We start from the raw sequence: 24,843 nt of genomic DNA on the forward strand, positions 1-24,843 counted from the left end.
GCCCTGCTGAACCTGGTCCAGGGTAATTCCTCCGTTGGCGAGTACGCCATACAATTCCGTACTCTTGCTTCTGAACTATCCTGGAATAATGAGGCTCTCTGCGCGACCTTTAAAAAAGGCCTATCCAGCAACATTAAAGATGTTCTGGCCGCACGAGAGACTCCTGCTAACCTGCATGAACTCATTCATCTAGCCACTCGCATTGACATGCGTTTTTCTGAGAGGCATCAAGAGCTCCGCCAGGAAAAAGACTTAGATCTCTGGACACCTCTCCCACAGTCTCCACTGCAATCTGCGCCTAGGCCTCCCGCCGAGGAGGCCATGCAAGTGGATCGGTCTCGCCTGACCCTGGAAGAGAGGAATCGCCGTAAGGAAGAGAATCTTTGTCTGTACTGTGCCAGTACTGAACATTTTTTGGTGGATTGCCCAATCCGTCCTCCACGTCTGGGAAACGCACGCTCGCACCCAGCTCTTGTGGGTGTGGCGTCTCTTGATGCCAAGTCGGCTTCTCCACGTCTCACGGTGCCTGTTCGGATTTCTACTTCAGCCAGCTCTCCCCTCTCAGCCGTGGCCTGCCTGGACTCTGGAGCTTCTGGGAATTTTATTCGGGAGTCCTTTGTGAATAAATTCCGCATTCCGGTGACCCGTCTTGTCAAGCCACTCCACATTTCCGCGGTCAACGGAGCCAGGTTGGATTGCACCGTGCGTTACCGCACGGAGCCCCTCCTAATGTGCATCGGACCTCATCACGAGGAAATTGTATTTTTTGTCCTTCCTAATTGCGCTTCTGAAGTTCTCCTTGGACTACCCTGGCTTCAACACCATTCCCCAACCCTGGATTGGTCCACTGGGGAGATCAAGAGTTGGGGTCCCTCTTGTTCCAAGGACTGCCTTCAACCGGTTCCCAGTACTCCCTGCCGTGACCCTGTGGTTCCTCCTGTATCCGGTCCCCCTAAGGTCATTAAGGACTCTGCCTGCCACAGGAAATGCCCCTCCCCCCCTCCCAGTCCCATCAGGCAAGCCTCTGTGTCCCCTCATGGCCCTCGTCCTGGTGTCACACTGCCCCGTGCCAGGTCTCGCCCTCTGCCCTCTCTCCCCATTCCTACTCCTGCGGTTCTGCCTGCCGTTGAGGAATCCCTCCATCCTTTCCCGGTGTCCTCATCCCAGGGGAGGCAGTTACCGGACAAAGAGAAGGGGAGACCTAAGGGGGGGGGTACTGTTACGCCTAGCGCTCCGGGCCCCCGCTCCTCCCCGGAGCGCTCACGGCGTCTTTCTCCCTGCAGCTCCCCGGTCAGTCCCGCTGACCGGGAGCGCTGCTCTGTCATGGCCGTTGGGGATGCGATTCGCACAGCGGGACGCGCCCGCTCGCGAATCGCATCCCAGGTCACTTACCCGTTCCCGTCCCCTGCTGTCATGTGCTGGCGCGCGCGGCTCCGCTCTCTAGGGCGCGCGCGCGCCAGCTCCCTGAGACTTAAAGGGCCAGTGCACCAATGATTGGTGCCTGGCCCAATTAGCTTAATTGGCTCCCACCTGGTCCCTGACTATATCTGACCTCCTCCCATGCACTTCCTTGCCGGATCTTGTTGCCCTTGTGCCTAGTGAAAGCGTTTTGTGTGTTTAAAAACCTGTGTACCAGAACTTCTGCTATCTCCCCTGACTACGAACCTTGCCGCCTGCCCCCGACCTTCTGCTACGTCCGACTTTGCTTCTGCCTACTCCCTTGTACCTCGCCTATCTTCAGCAGCCAGAGAGGTGAGCCGTTGCTAGTGGATACGACCTGGTCACTACCGCCGCAGCAAGACCATCCCGCTTTGCGGCGGGCTCTGGTGAAAACCAGTAGTGTCTTAGAACCGGTCCACTAGCACGGTCCTCGCTATCCCTCTCTGGCACAGAGGATCCACCTCCTGCCAGCCGGCATCGTGACAATTATCATTAACTAAAAACATCTTACACTAGAAGCGCACCTCTCCTTTTTTTTTTCTCTCTCTCTCTTCTATGAATGGCTGGCTAGGATCGGGTCTAGATAGAACAGGAGCTGAAGAGAAGGTGGACTTTAACTGTTTGAAAGCTTCTTCAGCCTCAGGAGTCCAAACTCTTGGATTAGCAGTCTTCATGGTAAGCAAGACGATGGGGGTTACCAGAGTGGAGTAGTGAGGAATAAATTGCCGATAGTAATTGGCAAAGCCGAGGAAGTGCTTAATTGCTTTCAAGCCCGAAGGTTGAGGCCAGTCCAGTACTGCGGATAGCTTGTTGGGACCCATTTGGAGGCCTTGATTGGTAATAATAGACCCCAGAAATGGAAGGCTGTTTTTTTCAAAAGTACATTTCTGTAGTTTAGCGTAGAGATGATTTTCATGGAGACACTGTAACACTTGGCGGAGGTGAGAGTGATGAGACTCGATATTGGGCGAGTAGATGAGTATGTCATTCAAATAAACAACAACACAGGAGTATAGGAGGTCACGAAAAATGTAATTGACAAACTCCTGGAAGACTGTTGGAGCGTTGCAGAGTCCGAATGGCATCACTAGATACTCAAAATGCCCGTCACGAGTATTAAATGCGGTCTTCCATTCGTCCCCTTCTCGTATACGAATCAAATTATAGGCCCCACGAAGATCAAATTTAGAGAAGATTTTGGCACATCGCAGACAATCAAACAACTCCGAGATTAAAGGAAGTGGGTAGCGGTTCTTTACTGTAATTTTATTCAGGCCTATGTAGTCGATGCTAGGTCGTAGAGACACGTTTTTTTTTTCCACGAAGAAAAAAACGGTTCCAGCAGGAGAAGAGAACTTCCTGATAAATCCCTTCTGAAGGTTCTCCTGGATGTAATTAGACATGGCCTGAGTTTCAGGAACAGACAAAGGGTAGATTCTGCCCCTGGGAGGTGTGGTGCCAGGCAGTAAGTCAATTGGACAATCGTAGGGATGATGTGGTGGTAACACTTCGGCTTGCTTTTCACTGAAGACATCAGCATAGTCCTGAAGAAAGGAAAGCAAACCAGACAGTGGACGACATGATGGTTCCAATTTTGAGATACGTATGTGAATACAGTTGTTATTGTAATGTGGACCCCAGCGAAGAACTTCTCCAGTTTTCCAATCCAGCTGTGGAGCATGGAGTTGCAACCACAGTAGGCCAAGCAAGAGAGGAGAAGTACAATGAAGGAGAACATAGAAGGACAACTTCTCCCTATGCGAGACTCTGACCTGCATAGACAATGGTTCTGTGTGATATAGCACAGTACAGTCCAGTCTTTCACCATTCACCGTAGAGATGTACAGAGGCTTTAACAGGCGGGACACCGGCAGACGATGCCTATGTACTAGGGAAGCATCAATGAAATTTCCCGCAAAGCCAGAGTCCAAAACGGCAAGAACGGAGATGATCTCTTTGGAAGATAGGAAAAACTGGACTGTCATATTTAAGCATGGAGAGGTGATATTCACACCTAGGGAGGCCTCTCCCACAAACCCTAGGTGCGAGTGTTTCCCTGTGACTGAGGACGCAGAGGACAATCTTTTAGGAAATGATCCACACTGGCGCAGTATAGGCATAGATAGGTTTGTCGGCAAATCTTTTCTTGAGGGGTCAGGCGAAACCGATCCACCTGCATTGCCTTCACGGTGGGAGGCAACGTAGAAGGTTGCGGTGGCTGCTGGAAGATAGGTGCCAGATGGGGAAAGCGCCAAGGTTGGGCAGACTCCCTTTCTTGGCGTAGTTCCTCAATTCGCTTTGAGAAACGGATATCAATCCGGGATGCCAACTGTATAAATTCATTCAGATTTAATGGCAATTCCCGGGCAATCAATCCTTGATTTGACCTGATAATCCTCTCTTGAAGGTGGCGCAAAGAGCTTCATCATTCCATGCTTACTCCGATGCCAGGGTACGAAACCGGATGGCATACTCACCCACAGAGGAGTTGCTCTGAGTAAGACTCAGCAATGCTGTCTCAGTGGAGGAAGCTCGAGCAGGTTCTTCAAAGACACTCCGAAATTCCGTCAGGAACACCTGGAGATTGGTAGTGAGAGCATCACTGCGATCCCAAAGCAGAGTTACCCAGGCCAAAGCCCTTTCAGTTAAAAGAGGATGAAGGCCACCTTTGCTCGTTCCGTAGGGGAATTAATCTGCCATGAGTTCAATGTGCATGGAGCACTGAGTCACGAAACCACAACAGGACTTGGGATCCCCCTCATATTTGTCGGGAAGAGACAGGCGGAGTCTTGATCCGGAGATGACTGCAGGAGCAGGAGGTGCCAGGGGAGCAGGAGGAGGCTGTGGTTGTGGCGGTTGCTTCTGAGCAGTTAGCAACTGCTGCATCATGGCGGATAACTGGTTCAACTGCAGTGTCTGTTGGGCCAACTGCTGGGACTGGAGCGCCACGATGGAAGCGAGATCCGGACTATGAGGCAGAGGAACCTCAGAGGGATCCATTGCCGGATCTTGCTGTAACGGAGCTGGATGTGGATCCTCTAACCTGTGTGGCTGATGACTCGGACCGTATCGGGGAGAGGAGTCTAAGGTGCTGCTGGTCTTCACCAGAGCCCACCGCAAGGCAGGATGGGCTTGCTGCGACAGGCGACACCCAGGTCGCTACCCCCGACATGGCTCGACCACACAGGTAGCTGGGCAAGACGAGGTACCGAAGGATAAGACAGTAGCATAGTCAAACGTAGCAGAAGGTCAAGGCACGCGGCAAAGGTGCGGAGTCTAATAAAGTAGCGGAAGGTCTGGATACATGGGTAAGGCTAACAGGCTATAGGGACGTTTAATCTCAGGCTAGAGGCACTGAAGATCCGGCAGGGAAGTGTGGGAGGTGCATAGACTTATAGGATGGTGTCAGGTATACACAATAATTATGGGCATACTGGCCATTAAAAATGTTTAGCTCCCTAAGGGACGGGGACGTGCGTGCCAGAGCTGAGACACAGCGGAGGCAGCAGGAGAGAGAGGTGAGTGACAGGCTGGGATTCGCATGCGGGCGGGTCCCGCGATGCGAATCCCAGCCCCGCCGGCAACCGGGGACAAAGGCATAATGCGCTTGCAGCCGGTGCAGGCTGCCAGAGCACGGGACAGGACAATCTGCTCCTCTAGATGACTTTCACTAGACTCATCTAGGTGCTGGAGGTGCCACCTGGCATTCAGGACATTTCTGCAAGAGGTGATCTAGGGACTTTCTGCAAGTGGTGATCTAGAGACCCTTGCCTATGCATAGCTCCTGTCTCTGCAGGGGTGACAAGGTGGTTCCCAGTTGCATTGGTTCTTCCATGCAAGATGGAAACTCTTCCAAATTGGAACATGGAACCAAGATGGTGGCCTGTTTTTTTTGCGTTCAGTCTCATGTCTAGTCTGAAAGCTAAATAATGGCAGCCACTATAGTTTCAGGGGGATAATACTTAACTTAAGGGTCTTTCAACTGAGCAGAAATGCCCAGACAGAATTGGGATGTAACACACCATTTGCACAACTTTGCACAATACTCCTGTGGCCTTGGAATAGAATCTATCATTTAGGTTCAGTAAAAGCAGCTTGGCCAGGTTGGTCATACAATAACCAAAGGGCTGTATAAAAAATCTATCAACAGAACATAATTAGGAGCATCAGGAGAAAGATAAAAAGACCATTCTTGAGGATCCCCTCTGAAAAGGAACATACTATACCATACCAACTTTATGGCTTTCAGTGCCAGAAGAATGCAGTCTGAGCTTAAAAGGGAACTAAAGCCAAATTAAATTTCCTCTATATACTGTAGATGCACATGTTGAAGTTATATAACATTGCAATTAGGGATGAGCGAATCAAATCTGACGAATCTGAATTTGTTACAAATTTCAGGAAAAATTTGATTAGCAAAAAATGTGAATATCGTTGCGCAAATCGCTTCATTAAACTCCTTTTAGTGCAATCCAGGCTTCAGGGCATCTAAAATGGCAGATCCAAATGTGAGGACATCGGGCAAGGAATCCTGGGAAGGCGGGAACAAGGGTTTTGCGGGATGACCCTGAATCACATGCAGGATGCAGGCTATCAGCAGCCAGTCACCAATGTGATGTCACAGCCCTATATAATCGGCAGCCATATTGCGACCAGTCACTTCAGCCTTTCACTGCAGAGAGATAGATAGGAACAGACAGTGCTGTGTTTTACACAGAAAAGCTTTTTCCAGCAGCGATTCACCTCCTAGTCAAGTCAGTGTTCTGTTGCATAGAGAGAGTGGGACAGAGAGCAGTGTGTGTTTCACAGAAAGGCATTCTTTTTTATTTTATTTTTTATTTTTTTATGCAGCATTGCATAAAGCATTGCAGCATTACAGTAAATTACTGTGGGATGAGCTTGTCATCTTTTTTTTTATTTTTATTACAATACACATATAAATACAAACAAATTATAAGTTCATCTTACATTCCATTTCTTTAACACCCAGAAGAAGAAGAAAAAAAAAAAAAGAAAGGCATTCTTACTGCAGCGATTTCCCTCCCAGTCACTGTCTACAGCGTTCTATTACAGAGAGCAGTGTGTTGCACAGAAGAACTGCAGCGATTCAGCTCAAGCACAAATCCTGCCTAGAAGCACTGATAGGGAAGGGAGCGAGATTGAGAGAGAAAGTGCAATTTTGGGTGTAGTACACAGCGACTGTGTGCTGCCGCACTGGTGTGTAATGCTGGTGTTGTGCACAAATACTTTTTTAAGCGTACTGGAGCGCATTGTCCTCCCCTCAAAAGTGCACAGCACATACGTACATCTAAGTGTTGTACTATTTTGTTCCTGTTAAGGTCTCAAGGGCCTAGATACTGTGAAAGGCCAGACAAAAGTACTCACCGCTGGTGTTATACACAAATACTTTTTTAAGCGTACTGCAGCACATTTTTCTAACCTCATAAGTGCATGCCACACAAGTACAACTAAGTGGTGTACTTTTTTGTTCCTGTTAAAGTCTCAAGGGCCTAGATACTGTGAAAGGTGAGGCAAAAGTACTCAACGGCTGGTGTTGTACACAAAAATACTTTCTAAGCATACTGTAGCGCATTTTTCTGCCCTCATAAGTGCATACCACATATGTACATCTAAGTGGTGTACTATTTTGTTCTTGTTAAACTCTCAAGGGCCTAGATACTGTGAAAGGAAAGCCAAAAGTACACACCTGCTGCTGTTCTAGACACATACTGTTAAGCATAGTGGAGTGCATTCTACTGCCCTCATAAGTGCATACCACATATGTACATCTAAGTGTTGTATCATTTTGTTCCTGATAAAGTCTTAAGGGCCTAGTTACTGTAAAAGGCCAGCCAAAAGTATACACCTGCTGCTGTTCTAGACAAATACTATTTTAAACGTAGTGAAGCGTATTGTACTTCTCTCATATATGCTCTAAGTTTGTCAGGCAGAGAAGTGCCAGGACGTGCACAGAGGAGTGGCAAAGGCCTAAATCCTTCATGCAGAGGTCGCAGCAGACATAGAGCGAGTGGCAGCAGGAGTCGCAGCGAGAGGCCTGAGATCCCGTTATCAGCTAGCAGTCGTGTCTCGACCAGCAACACATCTGCCGTCGTCGATTGGTTAACACGGTCATCCACTTCATCACAAGTGACATCTGACACCCCCAGTCATCAGTCAGTGGGTTTCTCAGACACAACCCTCAGTTGGCATGGCCCGGGAGCAGTCCCTGTCCTCCAATTGCCTCTGTCCTATGCTGTTCCCTCTCCTACAGAAGTATCTTATGCTGTGGGTTCAGCTCCAGTATTCACTGAGGACGATCTAATAGAGGACAGTCAGCAGCTACTGCCCAGCCAAGAAGGGGTGGAGACATGCGCCGCTTCCTCCGCTAGGCAGGCAAGTAGTGATGAGAAGAGTGACGTGGGAGGCGGTGTTGCGAGGGTTCAGTGTCCTGAAGCAGAACTTGAGGAGGACATCAGTGACTCGATGATGATGAAGTCGATCGCATTTGGGAGCAGGGTGCAGAAGGGGCTTCATCATCATCAGGAGAAGAGAGTTGCAGGTTGCCCTTGAGGCAGCAGCTGAGCCAGCAAGGCGGTAGCATGGTTGGCAGTCAGCATGGTGGCAGAAGTGGAAATTCTGGAGCCAAACGTGCTCGGGGGAGACCACCTGCTTCGCGGCAGCCTACCTTTCTGGGAGGTAGTGGAGCAGGGGTTCCTGGAGACGGCGGCAGTAGCAGTCAATTAGTGCAGACTGTTTGTGGGGAAATCAGCTACTCTGCGGTGTAGCAGTTTTTCATCAAGCTTCCGGAGGAGGTTAACATAGCCACATGCACGATGTGTCGGCAGAAGGTGAAGCGTGGCCAGAGTCCCAATGTTGGCCCCACGGCCCTGTGTCAACATATGCTGAGCCACCATAAAGCGGCCTGGGAGAACCGTGGCTCCGATCTGGTGGCTTCACCACCTCAGCCAAAGGGAGCTGTGTGTCATACCCTCCCTCTGTGGCTCCAGATGCTCCTGCTACTACTACTTTGAGTCAGTCATTCCGCCAGCAATCCATCGGTGAAACCATGTCCAAAAGACAACAGTATGCGCCCACTCACTCATCCATTGGCGCAGAAGCTGAATGTACTCCTGTTCAAGTTGCTGGTGCTGCAGTCCCTCCCTTTGCAAGTGGTGGACTCTGCACCTTTCAGAGAACTGACGGCTTGGGCCAAGCCAAGGTGGAGAGTCCCAAGCCGCCATTTCTTTGCAAAGAAGGCAGTACCAGCCCTGCACAATTTTGTGGAGGAGAAGGTGGGCCAATCCTTGATCAGGGACAATACATGTCCTTTACGGCCCACTGGGTGAATGTGGTTCTTGCACAGCAATAACAGCAACTTGGACAGGTCACACCGCTTCCTCCTCCATGCTCTCAAGCCATTGGTCCTGTGACAGTGTGCGACTCTGCCTCCTCATCCTCCACCGTGTCCTCAGCCTCCATTGCTTGCACAAGTCTCAGTGCCCCTTCAGCATACCATGTGTGCAGGGCACGGCAGTGTCACACTGTTCTTCACATGGTTTACTAAAAGTAATTCATCAAGAAATCGGAGCATGTCTTAGTCCACGAAAACTGGAAATGGGAACCATGATGACCGATAATGGGAAGAACATCTTGTCTGCGCTGCGACAAGGAAGGCTGAGCCATGCGCCCTGCATGGCACAAGTGTTCAATCTGCTTATCCTCAGTGCACAGAGCCCTGCTTGTCTTCAGTGTACAGACCCCTACTTGTCCTCAGTGTACAGAGCCCTGCTTGTCCTCAGTATACAGAGCCCTGCTTGTCCTCAGTGTACAGAGCCCTGCTTGTCCTCAGTGCACAGACCCCATCTTGTCCTCAGTGTACAGAGCCCTGCTTGTCCTCACTGCACAGAGCTCTGCTTGTCCAAAGTGTACAGAGCCCTGCTTGTCCTCAGTGTACAGAGTCCTGCTTGTTCTCAGTGCACAGAGTCCTGCTTGTCCTCAGTGTACAGAGCCCTGCTTGTCCTCAGTGTACAGAGCCCTGCTTGCCCTAAGTGTACAAAGTCCTGCTTGTCCTCAGGGTACAGAGCCCTGCTTGTCCTCAGTGCACAGACCCCTACTTGTCCTCAGTGTACAGAGCCCTGCTTGTCCTCACTGCACAGAGCTCTGCTTGTCCTCACTGCACAGAGCTCTGCTTGTCCTCAGTGTACAGAGTCCTGCTTGTTCTCAGTCAGTGCACAGAGCCCTGCTTGTCCTCAGTGTACAGAGCCCTGCTTATCCTCAGCGTACAGAGCCCTGCTTGTCCTCAGTGTACAGAGCCCTGCTTGTCCTCAGTGTACAGAGCCCTGCTTGTCCTCAGTGTACAGAGCCCTGCTTGTCCTCACCGCACAGAGCCCTGCTTGTCCTCAGTGTACAGAGCACTGCTTGTCCTCTGTGTACAGAGCCCTGGTTGTCCTCAGTGTACAGAGCCCTGCTTGTCCTCAGTGCACAGAGCCCTGCTTGTCCTCAGTGTACAGAGCCCTGCTTGTCCTCAATGTACAGAGCCCTGCTTGTCCTCAGTGTACAGAGCCCTGCTTGTCCTCAGTGTACAGAGCCCTGCTTGTCCTCAGTGCACAGAGCCCCGCTTGTCCTCAGTGTACAGAGCCCTGCTTGCCCTAAGTGTACAAAGTCCTGCTTGTCCTCAGGGTACAGATCCCTGCTTGTCCTCAGTGCACAGACCCCTACTTGTCCTCAGTGTACAGAGCCCTGCTTGTCCTCACTGCACAGAGCTCTGCTTGTCCTCAGTGTACAGAGTCCTGCTTGTCCTCAGTGTACAGAGTCCTGCTTGTTCTCAGTCAGTGCACAGAGCCCTGCTTGTCCTCAGTGTATAGAGCTCTGCTTATCCTCAGCGTACAGAGCCCTGCTTGTCCTCAGTGTACAGAGCCCTGCTTGTCCTCAGTGTACAGAGCCCTGCTTGTCCTCACCGCACAGAGCCCTGCTTGTCCTCACCGCACAGAGCCCTGCTTGTCCTCACCGCACAGAGCCCTGCTTGTCCTCAGTGTACAGAGTACTGCTTGTCCTCAGTGCACAGAGCCCTGCTTGTCCTCAGTGTACAGAGCCCTGCTTGTCCTCAATGCACAGAGCCCTGCTTGTCCTCAGTGTACAGAGCCCTGCTTATCCTCAGCGTACAGAGCCCTGCTTGTCCTCAGTGTACAGAGCCCTGCTTGTCCTCAGTGTACAGAGCCCTGCTTGTCCTCAGTGTACAGAGCCCTGCTTGTCCTCACCGCACAGAGCCCTGCTTGTCCTCAGTGTACAGAGCACTGCTTGTCCTCTGTGTACAGAGCCCTGGTTGTCCTCAGTGTACAGAGCCCTGCTTGTCCTCAGTGCACAGAGCCCTGCTTGTCCTCAGTGTACAGAGCCCTGCTTGTCCTCAATGAACAGAGCCCTGCTTGTCCTCAGTGTACAGAGCCCTGCTTGTCCTCAGTGTACAGAGCCCTGCTTGTCCTCAGTGCACAGAGCCCCGCTTGTCCTCAGTGCACAGAGCCCCGCTTGTCCTCAGTTTACAGAGCCCCGCTTGTCCTCAGTGTACAGAGCACTGCTTGTCCTCTGTGTACAGAGCCCTGGTTGTCCTCAGTGTACAGAGCCCTGCTTGTCCAAAGTGTACAGAGCCCTGCTTGTCCTCAGTGTACAGAGCCCTGCTTGTCCTCAGTGTACAGAGCCCTGCTTGTCCTCAGTGTACAGAGCCCTGCTTGTCCTCAGTGTACAGAGCCCTGCTTGTCCTCACCGCACAGAGCCCTGCTTGTCCTCAGTGTACAGAGTACTGCTTGTCCTCAGTGCACAGAGTCCTGCTTGTTCTCAGTGCACAGAGTCCTTCTTGTCCTCAGTGTACAGAGCCCTGCTTGTCCTCAGTGTACAGAGCCCTGCTTGCCCTAAGTGTACAAAGTCCTGCTTGTCCTCAGGGTACAGATCCCTGCTTGTCCTCAGTGCACAGACCCCTACTTGTCCTCAGTGTACAGAGCCCTGCTTGTCCTCACTGCACAGAGCTCTGCTTGTCCTCAGTGTACAGAGTCCTGCTTGTCCTCAGTGTACAAAGTCCTGCTTGTTCTCAGTCAGTGCACAGAGCCCTGCTTGTCCTCAGTGTATAGAGCTCTGCTTATCCTCAGCGTACAGAGCCCTGCTTGTCCTCAGTGTACAGAGCCCTGCTTGTCCTCAGTGTACAGAGCCCTGCTTGTCCTCAGTGTACAGAGCCCTGCTTGTCCTCAGTGTACAGAGCCCTGCTTGTCCTCACCGCACAGAGCCCTGCTTGTCCTCAGTGTACAGAGTACTGCTTGTCCTCAGTGCACAGAGCCCTGCTTGTCCTCAGTGTACAGAGCCCTGCTTGTCCTCAATGTACAGAGCCCTGCTTGTCCTCAGTGTACAGAGCCCTGCTTGTCCTCAGTGTACAGAGCCCTGCTTGTCCTCAGTGCACAGAGCCCTGCTTGTCCTCAGTGCACAGAGCCCCGCTTGTCCTCAGTTTACAGAGCCCCGCTTGTCCTCAGTGTACAGAGCACTGCTTGTCCTCTGTGTACAGAGCCCTGGTTGTCCTCAGTGTACAGAGCCCTGCTTGTCCTCAGTGTACAGAGCCCTGCTTGTCCTCCATGCACAGAGTCCTGCTTGTCCGGCCCACACTTTCTGTATTTGGACTTCTCATAGAGACACACAAGCAATAGCAGCAGGGACAAATACAGTACAGACCAAAAGTTTGGACACACCTTCTCATTCAGAGTTTTCTTTAGTTTCATGACTATAAAAATTGTAGATTCACACTGAAGGCATCAAAACTATGAATTAAAACATGTGGAATTATATACATAACAAAAAAGTGTGAAAATATGTCATATTCTAGGTTCTAGCCACCTTTTGCTTTGATTACTGCTTTGCACACTCTTGGCATTCTCTTGATGAGCTCCAAGAGGTAGTTACCTGAAATGGTCTTCCAACAGTCTTGAAGGAGTTCCCAGAGATGCTTAACACTTGTTAGCCCTTTTTTCCTTCACTCTGCAGCCCAGCTCACCCCAAACCATCTCGATTGGGTTCAGGTCTGGTGACTGTGGAGGCCAGGTCATCTGGCGCAGCACCCATCACTCTCCTTCTTGGAGAATAGCCCTTACACAGCCTGGAGGTGTGTTTGGGGTCATTGTCCTGTTGAAAAATAAATGATGGTCCAACTAAACGCAATCCGGATGGAATAGCATGCTGCTGCAAGATGCTGTGGTAGACATGTTGGTTCAGTATGCCTTCAATTTTGAATAAATCCCCAACAGTGTCACCAGCAAAGCACCCCCCACACCATCACATCTCCTCCTCCACACCAGCACACCTGTGAAGTGAAAACCATTTCAGGTGACTACCTCTTGAAGCTCAACAAGAGAATGCCAAGAGTGTGAAAAGCAGTAATCAAAGCAAAAGGTGGCTACTTTGAAAAACCTAGAATATTACATATTTTCAGTTGTTTCACACTTTTTTGTTATGTATATATGATTCCAAATGTGTTAATTCAAAGTTTTGATGCCTTCAATGTGAATCTACAATTTTCATAGTCATGAAAATAAAGAAAACTCTGAATGAGAAGGTTTGTCCAAACTTTTGGTCTGTACTGTATATACACATTTTTTAACCAATGTATATTACAAATTATATATTTTATCTACAAATTATATCTACATTATATCAAAAGTTTATGCTAACAACAGGTACACTTTGATCAGTATAAAATAAGGAGTAGGTGATTTAGCATATCTAGCATTTTGGTCCTCTTCGTACAGACTGTCGTAAATTGATTTGCAATAGAGTGTATGTGTCCATATGAAACTTAGTTTTGGCAACATTGTCTTGTCTGCTACATATACAGTGAGTTGGTCATCTGAGTTTCGGCATTATATTGTTATAAAAGACTGGGCTAAGAAAATTAGTATTTCCTGTTGATCCAGACTGATAGCTGTCAGGACATCCACCAATACATGTGCCAGGATAGAAAGTAAAGAATTTCCAAAGCAAAGCAATACTCTTTAATATAAAATGTACTGTAGATTTATTCATATACAAATTAGTGTGACTGTGTAAAGTCATATGTGTATTCTTATGTAATGAGACGTTTGTTTGTTTTCTTGTAACTCAGTTTCACTTACATATTGACTGTACTTCATACTTTTTTAGATCAGGAAAATGATGCAATCTGATCCACCTCCTACCCTTCTGAACTGGAGCTGTCATCAGGCCGGTGCTGAAAACTTGATTTATTATTATTGCTTTGCATTATGTGATTTTACATCATCAGCGTTCTGACTAGCCAATGCCCTCCGTGCATGAATTGTGGGCGATGGAGACCAAAGTTTTTACAAAATGGATATCATAATAGGAAATAATATAATAAAGTGTCACACATCCATGCACAATTACAGGATCTATTAAAATCCAATAACCCACAGGCACAAAGCTGTGTATTGTCGTGTCTGCAATCAAATAGGAATTATTGTGAATCATTTATTTGATGTGACAAATTACCTTGACAATCTGGTGTCTTGATTTTTTTTCGTTGTACACCCTCGAAGGGAACAATATTATACAGATCAGATAGGTGTGAACTTTACATGAACCTGATGAGAATAGACATTAATGAGACCGTTTGAATGCCAAGTTCAGTTTGCATAAGCATCAATGTATAGGAGTCATACAACCATAGAGCAGTGTTACAGACACAATCTTATAAACAGAAGGAAAATGTATTTTATGGTTTGATGTGTTGCTTGATTTTGGAAGCATATTTTCAACTTTAAAGGGGTATTCTGGCTTTATACATCTTATCCCCTATCCAAAGAATAGGGGTTAAGATGTATGATCGCAGGGGTTCCGCCGCTGGGGACCCCCGCAATCTCGGTGTAACCCCACGGCACAGAGTGCCGGGCGCTGCCTCCGAGACGAGGACATGACGTCACAGCCACTCCCCCTAGTGATGTCACGCCACGACCCCTCCATTCATGTCTATGGGAGGGGGCGTGACAGCTGTCACGCCCCCTCCCATAGACATGAATGGAGGGGACGTGGCCGTGACGTCATGTCCTCGTCTCAGAGGCAGCTCCTGGCACAGAATGCTGGGGGGCTGTACCGAGATCACGGGGGTCCCCAGCGGCAAGACCCCTGCGATCATACATCTTATCCCCTATCCTTTGGATAGGGGATAAGATGTATAAAGCCAGAATACCCGTTTAAACACTATTTTACAGTTTTTGGGTTGATGTAAACAAAAACTTGGATAGCTTTAAAAAGCCAAAGTTCTACTTGTATATTTTGTTTATCCTGAGCCCACAGTTGCTCTGCCATTTAGATAACTATGGGTATAAAGGGATAGTCTAGTTTAGGAAAATGTATCCCCTATTCAAAGGATACAAAATAAGTGTCTGATCTCCTTCCTCACGCTCCGGATCTCCCCATGCACAGAGCTGTGTTGCACTGGGAGAGTAGTAGAGACACAAGAACAGCGCTTTAGCTTTTCAATAGAGATGCATGGAGGGTGCATGCCGACCCGCGCTCCAGCATTTGGACCCCCCACAATCAGACCCTGATCCCCTTTGGATAGTTGGATAGTTTTTCTTAAACTGGACTACTCCTTTAATCGTGACTGCTTAGTGGTCTGTACACTGTGGCCCTCCTTTACTAAAGGATAACCAACGCTTTTTCTCGGTTATTGCGCCTAAAATTAGGTCGCATCCCGCTTGCGACCAAATCTGCGACTTAAAATTAGGCGCACAACCTACATTTTCTTAAACACTCCGAGATTTTTTTTTAACCTATAAAATGGGCGTGTTTTACTCGAAAAGGGGCGTGAACCCGACAAAAAGAGAAAAAACACTCCGAGTGTGAAGAAAACTCACAGGAAAACCTGTGAGTTTTGCTTCACAGAGAGCTGTCGGTAAATTCCTCAAAACGGAGTGAATCCTGCTACCCCCAGCAAGGAACAGTCTGTTCCATGTTGGGGGTAGTAGTAGAGGGGCTGAGGGATTCATCGCACCGGGTCTCACTTCTGAGACCCGATCCGATCAGATATTATTAAGCAGGGGAGCGGGCGGCATGTTCCGATCCCCTGCAATGTACAGTAAACTTTCATTTTTAAATTTCCCACCAGAAGCCCTGAATGGCCGGGTCCAAGGAGCCAATCAGGGCTCCTGGCAGGGTTTTAATATAGAAGCGCTGTGGTGGGCAAAGATGTATAGAATCACTGGGGGGGCATACATATGGCCCCTCAAGCGATTCTATATATCTTTCCCCCTGCTGCGCTATATCAAACTTAGTGCCCGCTGTGCTTGAATAAATGTACTGCCCCCCAGCGCTATTATATATCTATACTGACCCCCGCTGCACATATACTGACCCCCGCTGCGCATACTTATATATATACTGACCCCCCCCCCTCCAGCTGCGCATATTAATATTCATCATACATATACAAATGCTGGCTCACCGCTATGAATGACAAGTAAAGCAGTGCAGGGAGGCTCGCGCTGCTGCTCCTAATAGCTTACTTGTCATTCATAGCGGTGAGCCGGCATTTGTATATGTATCATGTGAGGGTCAGACATATATCCATATATCTGACTCCCACAGCATGATATGCAGCTGCTGCCCGCTATGAATTACAAACTCTTTGCAGCGTGAGCGGGCAGCAGCCTTCCGCTCCGCAGCTAATAGAGTTTTCATTCATTGGCATCCAGGGGAGGGAGAAAATATGAATATTAATATGCGCAGCTGGGGGGGGAGGTCAGTATATATATAACTGTGCGCAGCGGGGGTCAGTATATGTGCAGCGGGGGTCAGTATAGATATATAATAGCGCTGGGGGGGGCAGTTATTCAAGCACAGCGGGCAGTAAGTTTGATATAGCGCAGCAGGGGGAAAGATATATAGAAACGCTGGAGGGGTCAGATATATACCCCCCCAGCGATTCTATACATCTTTGCCCACCACAGCACTTTTATATTAAAACCCTGCCAGGAGCCCTGATTGGCTCCTAGGTCCTGGCCATTCAGGGCTTCTGGTGGGAAATTTAAAAATGAAAGTTTACTGTACAATGCAGGGGATCGGAACATGCCGCCCGCTCCCCTGCTTAATAACATCTGATCGGATGGGGTCTCAGAAGTGAGACCCGGTGCGATCAATCCCTCAGCCCCTCTACTACTACCCCCAATATGGAACAGACCCTGTTCCTTGTTGGGGGTAGTAGTACAAGCACTAATGTAGTCAGAATTTGCAGGGACTTTTTTCTGTCGCACAGAATACATTTTGTGCGACAGAAAGAAAGGGAAATTGGGCGACAGATTAGTAAATAGCATCAGAAAAAAAAGGAGCAAAGGACTTGCAAAAACACAAACCGCCACTCCACTCTTAGTAAATGAGGGCTTGTATGTTCTGCTAGTTTGCACTCTTTCAGGTCTTATCTTTACACTAGATATTGTGATGCGATGTTTTGTATTATAAGAGCCCAGCTAAATAGTTAGTGATCTGTCTGTGTTGATCAGTTCCAGTAGGAACCAGTAAAACTATAATTACAGCTCTGGGCATTGTGCAGATGTTGTGGGTTCTGTCTCTTTATACAATTTTTTTTATACGATTTTTGGGTACGTTCACAAGTGTGTGTTTTGCTGCATATTTTCTGCAGCTGATTTAGCTACCTATTGAAGCAGAATCCACTGCAGAAAATCTGTAGCAAAATACGCACATGCAAACGTACCCCTTGAATGTATCACTCATTGCTAATCTGTGGTAACACTTGGAACAAGTCTGTTTGCTATTTGTGTTCTGCTCTATTTGGATGGGGTTATTAAAATGCACTACATTCACATGCACTATACTTTGCTTCTTTTGCAGATTTTTGGTGTGGGACCCCAACTGGCCCCATTTGCCACAATTGGCTGTGATAACAATAAGAATGGGTACTGTAGGCATCTCCATTAACCCTTCATCTACAATTAGAGCTCAGAATTTTTTTCAGAATGCTCCATACATCAATATCCATTAGTTCATTGGTGGAAAAAAAAGGTTTCTGTTTGATTCCAGACATAGTGTTGAGGATAACAACTCATTGGTAACAAAGCAGAACCCAGTATACATGAATGAGTACAATGGAACATATTGTAGTAACTAAGTTTCTCTTAGGGCATATTCACATGGGGCATTGTGACGTGTCAGTGATGAGTCACTGTGTGCAAGCAGCTGATAATGCTATACATGCCAGAGGTTAGTGAAGGTTTGCCTTATATGTCAACGGAACCTGGGATTCCCATTCATTCACCCATGCTGGTACATGCTGAGCCTTGAGCTGTGAAACAATCTGTGATCTGACAAGGGCGGTGACATCAATGGCCATTCTGAGCTAAACGTGCATGCCCTCGCCAGTTCACAAACTGTTACACTGCTTTAGGCTTGGCATGTCCCATCGGAGAATAATGGGAATCCCTGGTTCCGTTTTCCCTTTTATGTCTGTATATTACCGTATCTATATACATTTGGAAAATGTCCAATGGTTTACTAAAAAAAAAAAAAAAGGTCTTGTAGGAGGGATGGTCCTGTTAAAGAAAAGTTCCAATATATACTGTATTAGAGATAAGGGGTCTAAATCCATCACAAAATAATTATGATCTAGATCAGGGGTAGTCTTCTAAGACGTTTCACATATATACATATATGACCTTACATGCATAATGCATCACTAAAGCTTTCTGAGTGGTTTATCCATCCAACAACTAACAGGCTGAACCTCAAGGCCAGGGCTAAATTCTGTAACCTCTACTGTGGTACTCACAGGGCTGATGTGTGTTATAGTACAGGCTAGCTGAGAGTAGTTGTCCCCTAGAGAAGTAGATGGTAGTGTCATGTGACAGGGTGGTGTAGCTATGGTATAACATGACTTATGAACTATGACTATGTATACTATGACAGTTGACTATGCATATTATGATATTTGACTATGCATAACAATACTTATACATGACTAGACATGACACTGGCATATTGGGTTGCTGGAAACTCTCTTCCCAATGCCTTGGCTACTGGGGTCCCTTGGCATTACACACTTCTCCCCAGAACACTAGTTATTTTTATGCTAGACATGTTTTCTTATGTTAGACATTTTTGTACATAACATTTGACATTATGTTACCTTTGAATTTATTACGTGCTTCTGTGAGTAACAGGAATACCTTCTGGCCAGTAAAGTATCCTGATCATGAGGACACAAGAAATATCACATTTGACATTTGAAAAATATGACATTTGTGTGGACTGTGTGGTTATGAGTTTTACAGTCCTAATGTACATGAAACAGGTGTACTTTATGTGTACTGGTGACTATGTGTAGTACACGACTTTACTGTTTACTGTACTTGATGCTGGTGATAGGGTGAAATGTTGCTTTTCCCGATTGGTTCAGGACAACCCCTGTAAGAAAACTACCAGACATCAAAAAAATATATATATACTGTACACTATGACTTCTGGTGTACAACAACTAATATGCATTTTTTTTACCAAAACAGTATAATGCAGGACCATAAACATTTCAGTACAAGACCGTAATTCTTTGGTTTCTTTTTCCTTGTACATAGTAACAAAAATATATTACTTTGGAATATTTACACGACTGTCCATGTATTTCTTAGCAGTCCGAATACACTATAGAGTTCATTACCTAAGAGCTCAGGTCAAATCTCCTGTACCTAAGGAGTCTCTTGTCTGAAGCTGGACACAACACTTACGAGATTGGTTACTGCAAAAACTTTTCTTGAAGAGTCCGCCAGGCACTGTGCTTGAACGATACTGTAGAATCTGGAACAAGAGTTTTGTGCTTACGCACACAAGTCAATTAGTCATACGACCAAGTCTGGTGAATTTTACTGTACACAAGTTACAATGGCATCTTCCCATTCCAGCCTCACCTGTCAGACTGGGCCCTAGGTTGAGACATAAACCTAGAGTTGCGAGATTGGGCTCCCCACATGGGGTCAACATGAGTGTGCCAGGAAGCATGGGACAAATGGGAGGCAGTGATAGTCGGACTGACAGTGACCACCACTTGCACCACAGCGCCACTGCGGGATGACTTGTTGGTGCCTGCTGATCTGGCCAAACCTCTGCATCTGCTGGAGTAGGTCAAGGCACTTGTTTTGGTACCCGCTGGTTAAGCCACACCTCCTCAATGGTAGGAGCAGGCCTGGGTAATTCTGTTGGTGCCCAAAGATCAGGCCAAACCTCCTCGCTCCTGGGAGTATGTCTGGGCACATCCGCTGACTTGGACAAGTATTCAGGAGCCATAGCAGGCGCCTCTGGTGGATCTGTTGAGGCCTGTGGGGCCTGTGGACCCGGCCACAGCTCTGTGGCTGCAAGAGTGGGCCGGGTCAGGCCTTTAGGCAGATTAAAGTTTAATTTTGAATAGATGTCATGGAGAGAATAGATAGATTGACAGGCCTTTTCGGTGGCTTGGCCTAGGATGCCTGGAATCAGTGTGTTAACGACTTCCTTCAGGTCTTTTGTTTGCACCACTCGGGTCATAATTTCCATAGTCTTTTTATGAATCTGACAAACTTGTTGATGCTGGGCAGGGGGTGTCTTTTTGCCCTGATTGTTGCGCTTTGTTTCCAATGCAGCAGAGATGGAGAAGGTAGCCGTCTGCGGTCTGGGCGGCTACATGGGCTTTAATTCTGGGACACCGTTTTCTTCTTATTTCTGAGGCCCTTGGCAGACTAAGGGTTTTTAGAGACTTAGTGCGGGGCTACAGCGGCCTGGTCAGTATTGGTTGTGCCCCCCATATAATGCTTTCCCCTTATACTGCAAATCTTCAGGGGCACTGCGGGGCACAACAGAGTATATACAGGGGCCCCGCAGTACCAGTGACTTACTTTTCACCAGCGTTGGTGTTGGCAGAGTCTGTGCAGCAGCGGGTACTTGACCGGGGCCTCCAGAGTCGAGCGCAGCCACCGGGATTCGTTGAATGGCTGCGCCCAGGTATCTTCCTGCTTTGGTCCCCTCGGCAAAAGGCTCCAGCTCCATTTTGGGACTCCCGCCACATATGGCTTGCAGTGACTCCACCATCTTCTCACTCCCAATCAGCGCTTTCGTTGAACTGAAGAGGTCAGGCTCTGCGTCGCTTCTTATACTGGTCTCCAACAAGATGGCCACTGGCAGGGCCTAGGACGGGAAGCGACTTACGGGTGAATCCTCCTCGTCCGCCCCCTGTCAACAAGGGGCGGACCTTTCAAGTTCCACCTCGGACTGGACACGTCAACATGATCTCCACGCCCAGGGGTGGGACGCTGGCTCTGGTGGGAACCTTTTGTGCGCTTCTCGACCATCAGGTTAACCCTTTCAAGTACAGCAGACATTTTGATTTTGGTGCGTAACATGTCTTCAGGCCTGACTTTGCACAGACTTCCTTACAATAAACAGCATATTTTTCTTCACCTCCCCTCTATTTTTTCAGCGCCACGGTAAAGACACTTTTCAGTAACAAAGTCCCGTACACTTTTCTGGCGCAAATTTTTTGCATCGGCTAAGGGGATGGACTTGCGGCTTTATGGCACACACCTGTGTCCTGTTCGTGATGCCAAAGTTTTGTGTTGTCTCGGGGTGTGAAGGTGAAGTGTATGAGGCAGAAGTTGTAGTCCAGGGGCAGATGTTATTAACCCCTAAGTGTTCATGACGCCAGGGTGTGGTTTTCCCGATGAACACCCGAACGGTAGAACCGCCATCCCAAGGTTAGGCAGGGCAATAATAGTCCAACACCAGGTTAGGGTTAACGGAGGTAGACAGACAGAAATAGTCTTTACAGCTAGGCCAGGATCCCAGAGAGGTGGCCAGTAACACAGAATGGCCTTGCAGCTTGCTGGGACTTGTAGTGACTTTGACAGACTTTAGGACAGCCACGCTGACTATAATAGACTTGACTATAGACTTGACTTGACTGTAGGTAGAGACAGCAGACATAGAAGATTTGACTTACTGGCATGTGGCTGTAGGTAGGCTTGAGGCCTCCAGATGTGCTGGACACTAGCTCTGAGACATTTGGTCTTTAATGTGCCTCAGTAGGAAGTTTGTTGGAAGAGGGAGATTGTAATGGCTCCCCCTCTTATAAAGGGGGGGCTGAGCCAGAAGCCCATAGGTCAAGCTGCAGGTCACCTGGTTAGCTGATGCTCTCTGGGTAAAAAACACATCATGTGAACACATTATCATGTGACTAACTCAAAGGTCCTTAAAGGTCCTTTACCCATAACACACATAACACTATACATAATATACATTACTATGGGGAAGAAACTGCAGGAGAGCCCCTAGGACACAGAGGGACTCAACCTAACAGGACCTAGGTACTGTACGGGACTATATCCCGTACTGGGACATCACAAGGAATAAGACCTCTGAACATAAGAACGATTAACTTCAATACTTTCCTGAATCTGCTACACAAATCCAGATACAACACAGTCTTGTCAGAACAGAATTGATGAATATTTGGTCACTGTCAATTAAGGAGTTGCTTTTTTCAGCAGTTATACTGAGTTAAAAGTCTCTAGTGTGCTTTTCGTACGTGTAAGTAAAGTTACTAAGGTAGATGCAGTTACAGACAAAATACAGATGGAATACAGTCCAATTAGTTTGTATGTTAACACTATGGACATTCCGTGTGGAATTTCCAAACAGAAATTTTACACAGAATCATCTTGCAGCAGCCTCCCATTTATTTCAATAGCATTCTGCTGCTTAGTTTACATGTGAGGAGTTCCATAGCGGAACTTCCAATAAAGGATTGAATTCCACCAGAAGATTAAATGTTTCAATGAGACTCCACTTCTCTCTGCCAGAGAAGTTCATTTTTCAATAAGACTGCACTTGCTGAATTTCGACAGTGGATCCGTGGCCTAACACAACTTTCCAGAATTGATCGGTGATTATATTCCAGTATTGCGGCAGTTTTTCCAGGACATAAGCCCCAACTCTGGAGAGTTTAAGATGCTGCAGATCCACTGTTCAGCATTCCTTGCTAAATTTCCATAGTATGAACATACTCTTAATGGGGTGAAAATACTGTACTTGTACTTTTTGCTCACCGATTTTGCAGCATGATACCCTATGTGTAGTGCACATGCAGGAAACTTCTGTGATGTGTTGATCCACAATGTAATATCTCTGAACCTATGGCACTGAAGTGATTAGTATACACAGAAGGACCCATGGTCAAGAACCAGGTCTAGACTGTTTGGGTGCACCCCTCTGGGGAGAGGAGGCTCTTCAAACTGCCTTCTAGAAGTTTTTGTATAGGAAGCGGCTAGGAAGCATCATGTGGCCAAGGCATCACTAATCTGGTACAAGGCATATACAGATATGTAACCCTTACACTCCTGGTAAACCACAGTGTATGTTGATAAACCAAAGTACTATACAAAATAGTTATACAAGCTAACTCATAGTACCCAAACACAAATTTATGCAGGTATAAAAGGTTTCTTCCAGCCAATGACAACTTCTAATGTACTGCAGCTGGAACACAGGTATCAGAACACTACCCTACACTGGTCTCTGGGAGTTTGTCCCATGTCTGTTAAACATAAAAAATGACATAAATCTGGTTTATTTTATTGTTTGAACAAGCTGCATTATACTGTGACAATAAAAGCTCATTTTAATCTATTGATGCACTTTGGTTGGAGAATTTTGAAGAGGACTATCCTGCATGAGTAAGAGGTTTGCTGCTCCCTCTCTTTTGTAGTGTTGTTCCTAGCTGTATTACATTCTATCCAGGTGAGCACACTATAGTACACTGCTCAAAAAAATTAAGGGAACACTAAGATAACACATCCTAGATGTGAATGAATGAACTAATCATATGAAATACTTTCATCTTTATATAGTTGAATGAGCTGACAACAAAATCACACAAAAATGATCAATGGAAATCAAATTTATCAACCCATGGAGGTCTGGATATGGAGTCACACTCAAAATCAAAGTGGAAAACCGCACTACAGGCTGATCCAACTTTGATGTAATGTCCTTAAAACAAGTCAAGATGAGGCTCAGTAGTGTGTGTGTGGCCTCCATGTGCCCGTATAGCCTCCCTACAATGCCTGGGCATGCTCCTGATGAGGTGGCAGGTGGTCTCCTGAGGGATGTCCTCCAAGACCTGGACTAAAGCATCTACCAACTCCTGGACAGTCTGTGGTGCAACGTGGCATTGGTGGATGGAGCGAGACATGATGTCCCAGATGTGCTCAATCAGATTCAGGTCTGGGGAATGGGCGGGCCAGTCCATAGCATCAATGCATTCCTCTTTCAGGAACTGCTGACACACTCCAGCCACATGAGGTCTAGCATTGTCTTGCATTAGGAGGAACCCAGGGCCACCAGCATATGGTCTCACAAGGGGTCTGAGGATCTCATCTCGGTATCTAATGGCAGTCAGGCTACCTCTGGCAAGCACATGGAGGGCTGTGCGGCCCCCCCAAAGAAATGCCACCCCACACCATTACTGACCCACCACTAAACTGGTCATGCAGAACATTCTCCACCGCGTCTACAGACTTTGTCAAATCTGTCACATGTGCTCAGTGTGATCCTGCTTTCATCTGTGAAGAGCACAGGGCGCCAGTGGCGAATTTGCCAATCTTGGTGTTCTCTGGCAAATGCCAAACGTCCTGCACGGTGTTGGGCTGCAAGCACAACCCCCACCTGTGGACGTCGGGCTCTCATACCACCCTCATGGAGTCTGTTTCTGACCGTTTGAGTGGACACATGCACGTTTGTGGTCTGCTGGAGGTCATTTTGCAGGGCTCTGGCAGTTCTCCTCCTGCTTCTCCTTGCACAAAGGCGGAGGTAGCGGTCCTGCTGCAGGGTTGTTGCCCTCCTATGGCCTCCTCCACGTCTCCTGATGTACTGGCCTTTCTCCTGGTAGCGCCTCCATGCTCTGGACACTACGCTGACAGACAGGGCAAACCTTCTTGCCACAGCTCCCCCATTGATGTGCCATCGTGGATGAGCTGCACTACCTGAGCCACTTGTGTGGGTTGTAGGCTCTGTCTCATGCTACCACTAGTGTGAAAGCACCGCCAGCATTCAAAAGTGACCAAAACATCAGCCAGGAAGCATATGGACCAAGAAATGGTCTGTAGTAACCCCCTGCAGAACTACTCCTTTATTGGGGGGTGTCTTGCTAATTGCCTATAATTTCCACCTGTTGTCTGTTCCATTTGCACAACAGCATGTGAAATTGTTTGCCAATCAGTGTTGCTTTCTGAGTAGACAGTGTGATTTCACAGAAGTATGACTGACTTGGAGTTACATTGTGTTGTTTAGTGTTCCCTTTATTGTTTTGATCAGTGTACATACCAGAAAGATTATTATAAGAATTGG

Source organism: Hyla sarda, chromosome 2 (genome assembly GCF_029499605.1).
Source record: "Hyla sarda isolate aHylSar1 chromosome 2, aHylSar1.hap1, whole genome shotgun sequence".
NCBI classification, from domain to species: Eukaryota; Metazoa; Chordata; class Amphibia; order Anura; family Hylidae; genus Hyla; species Hyla sarda.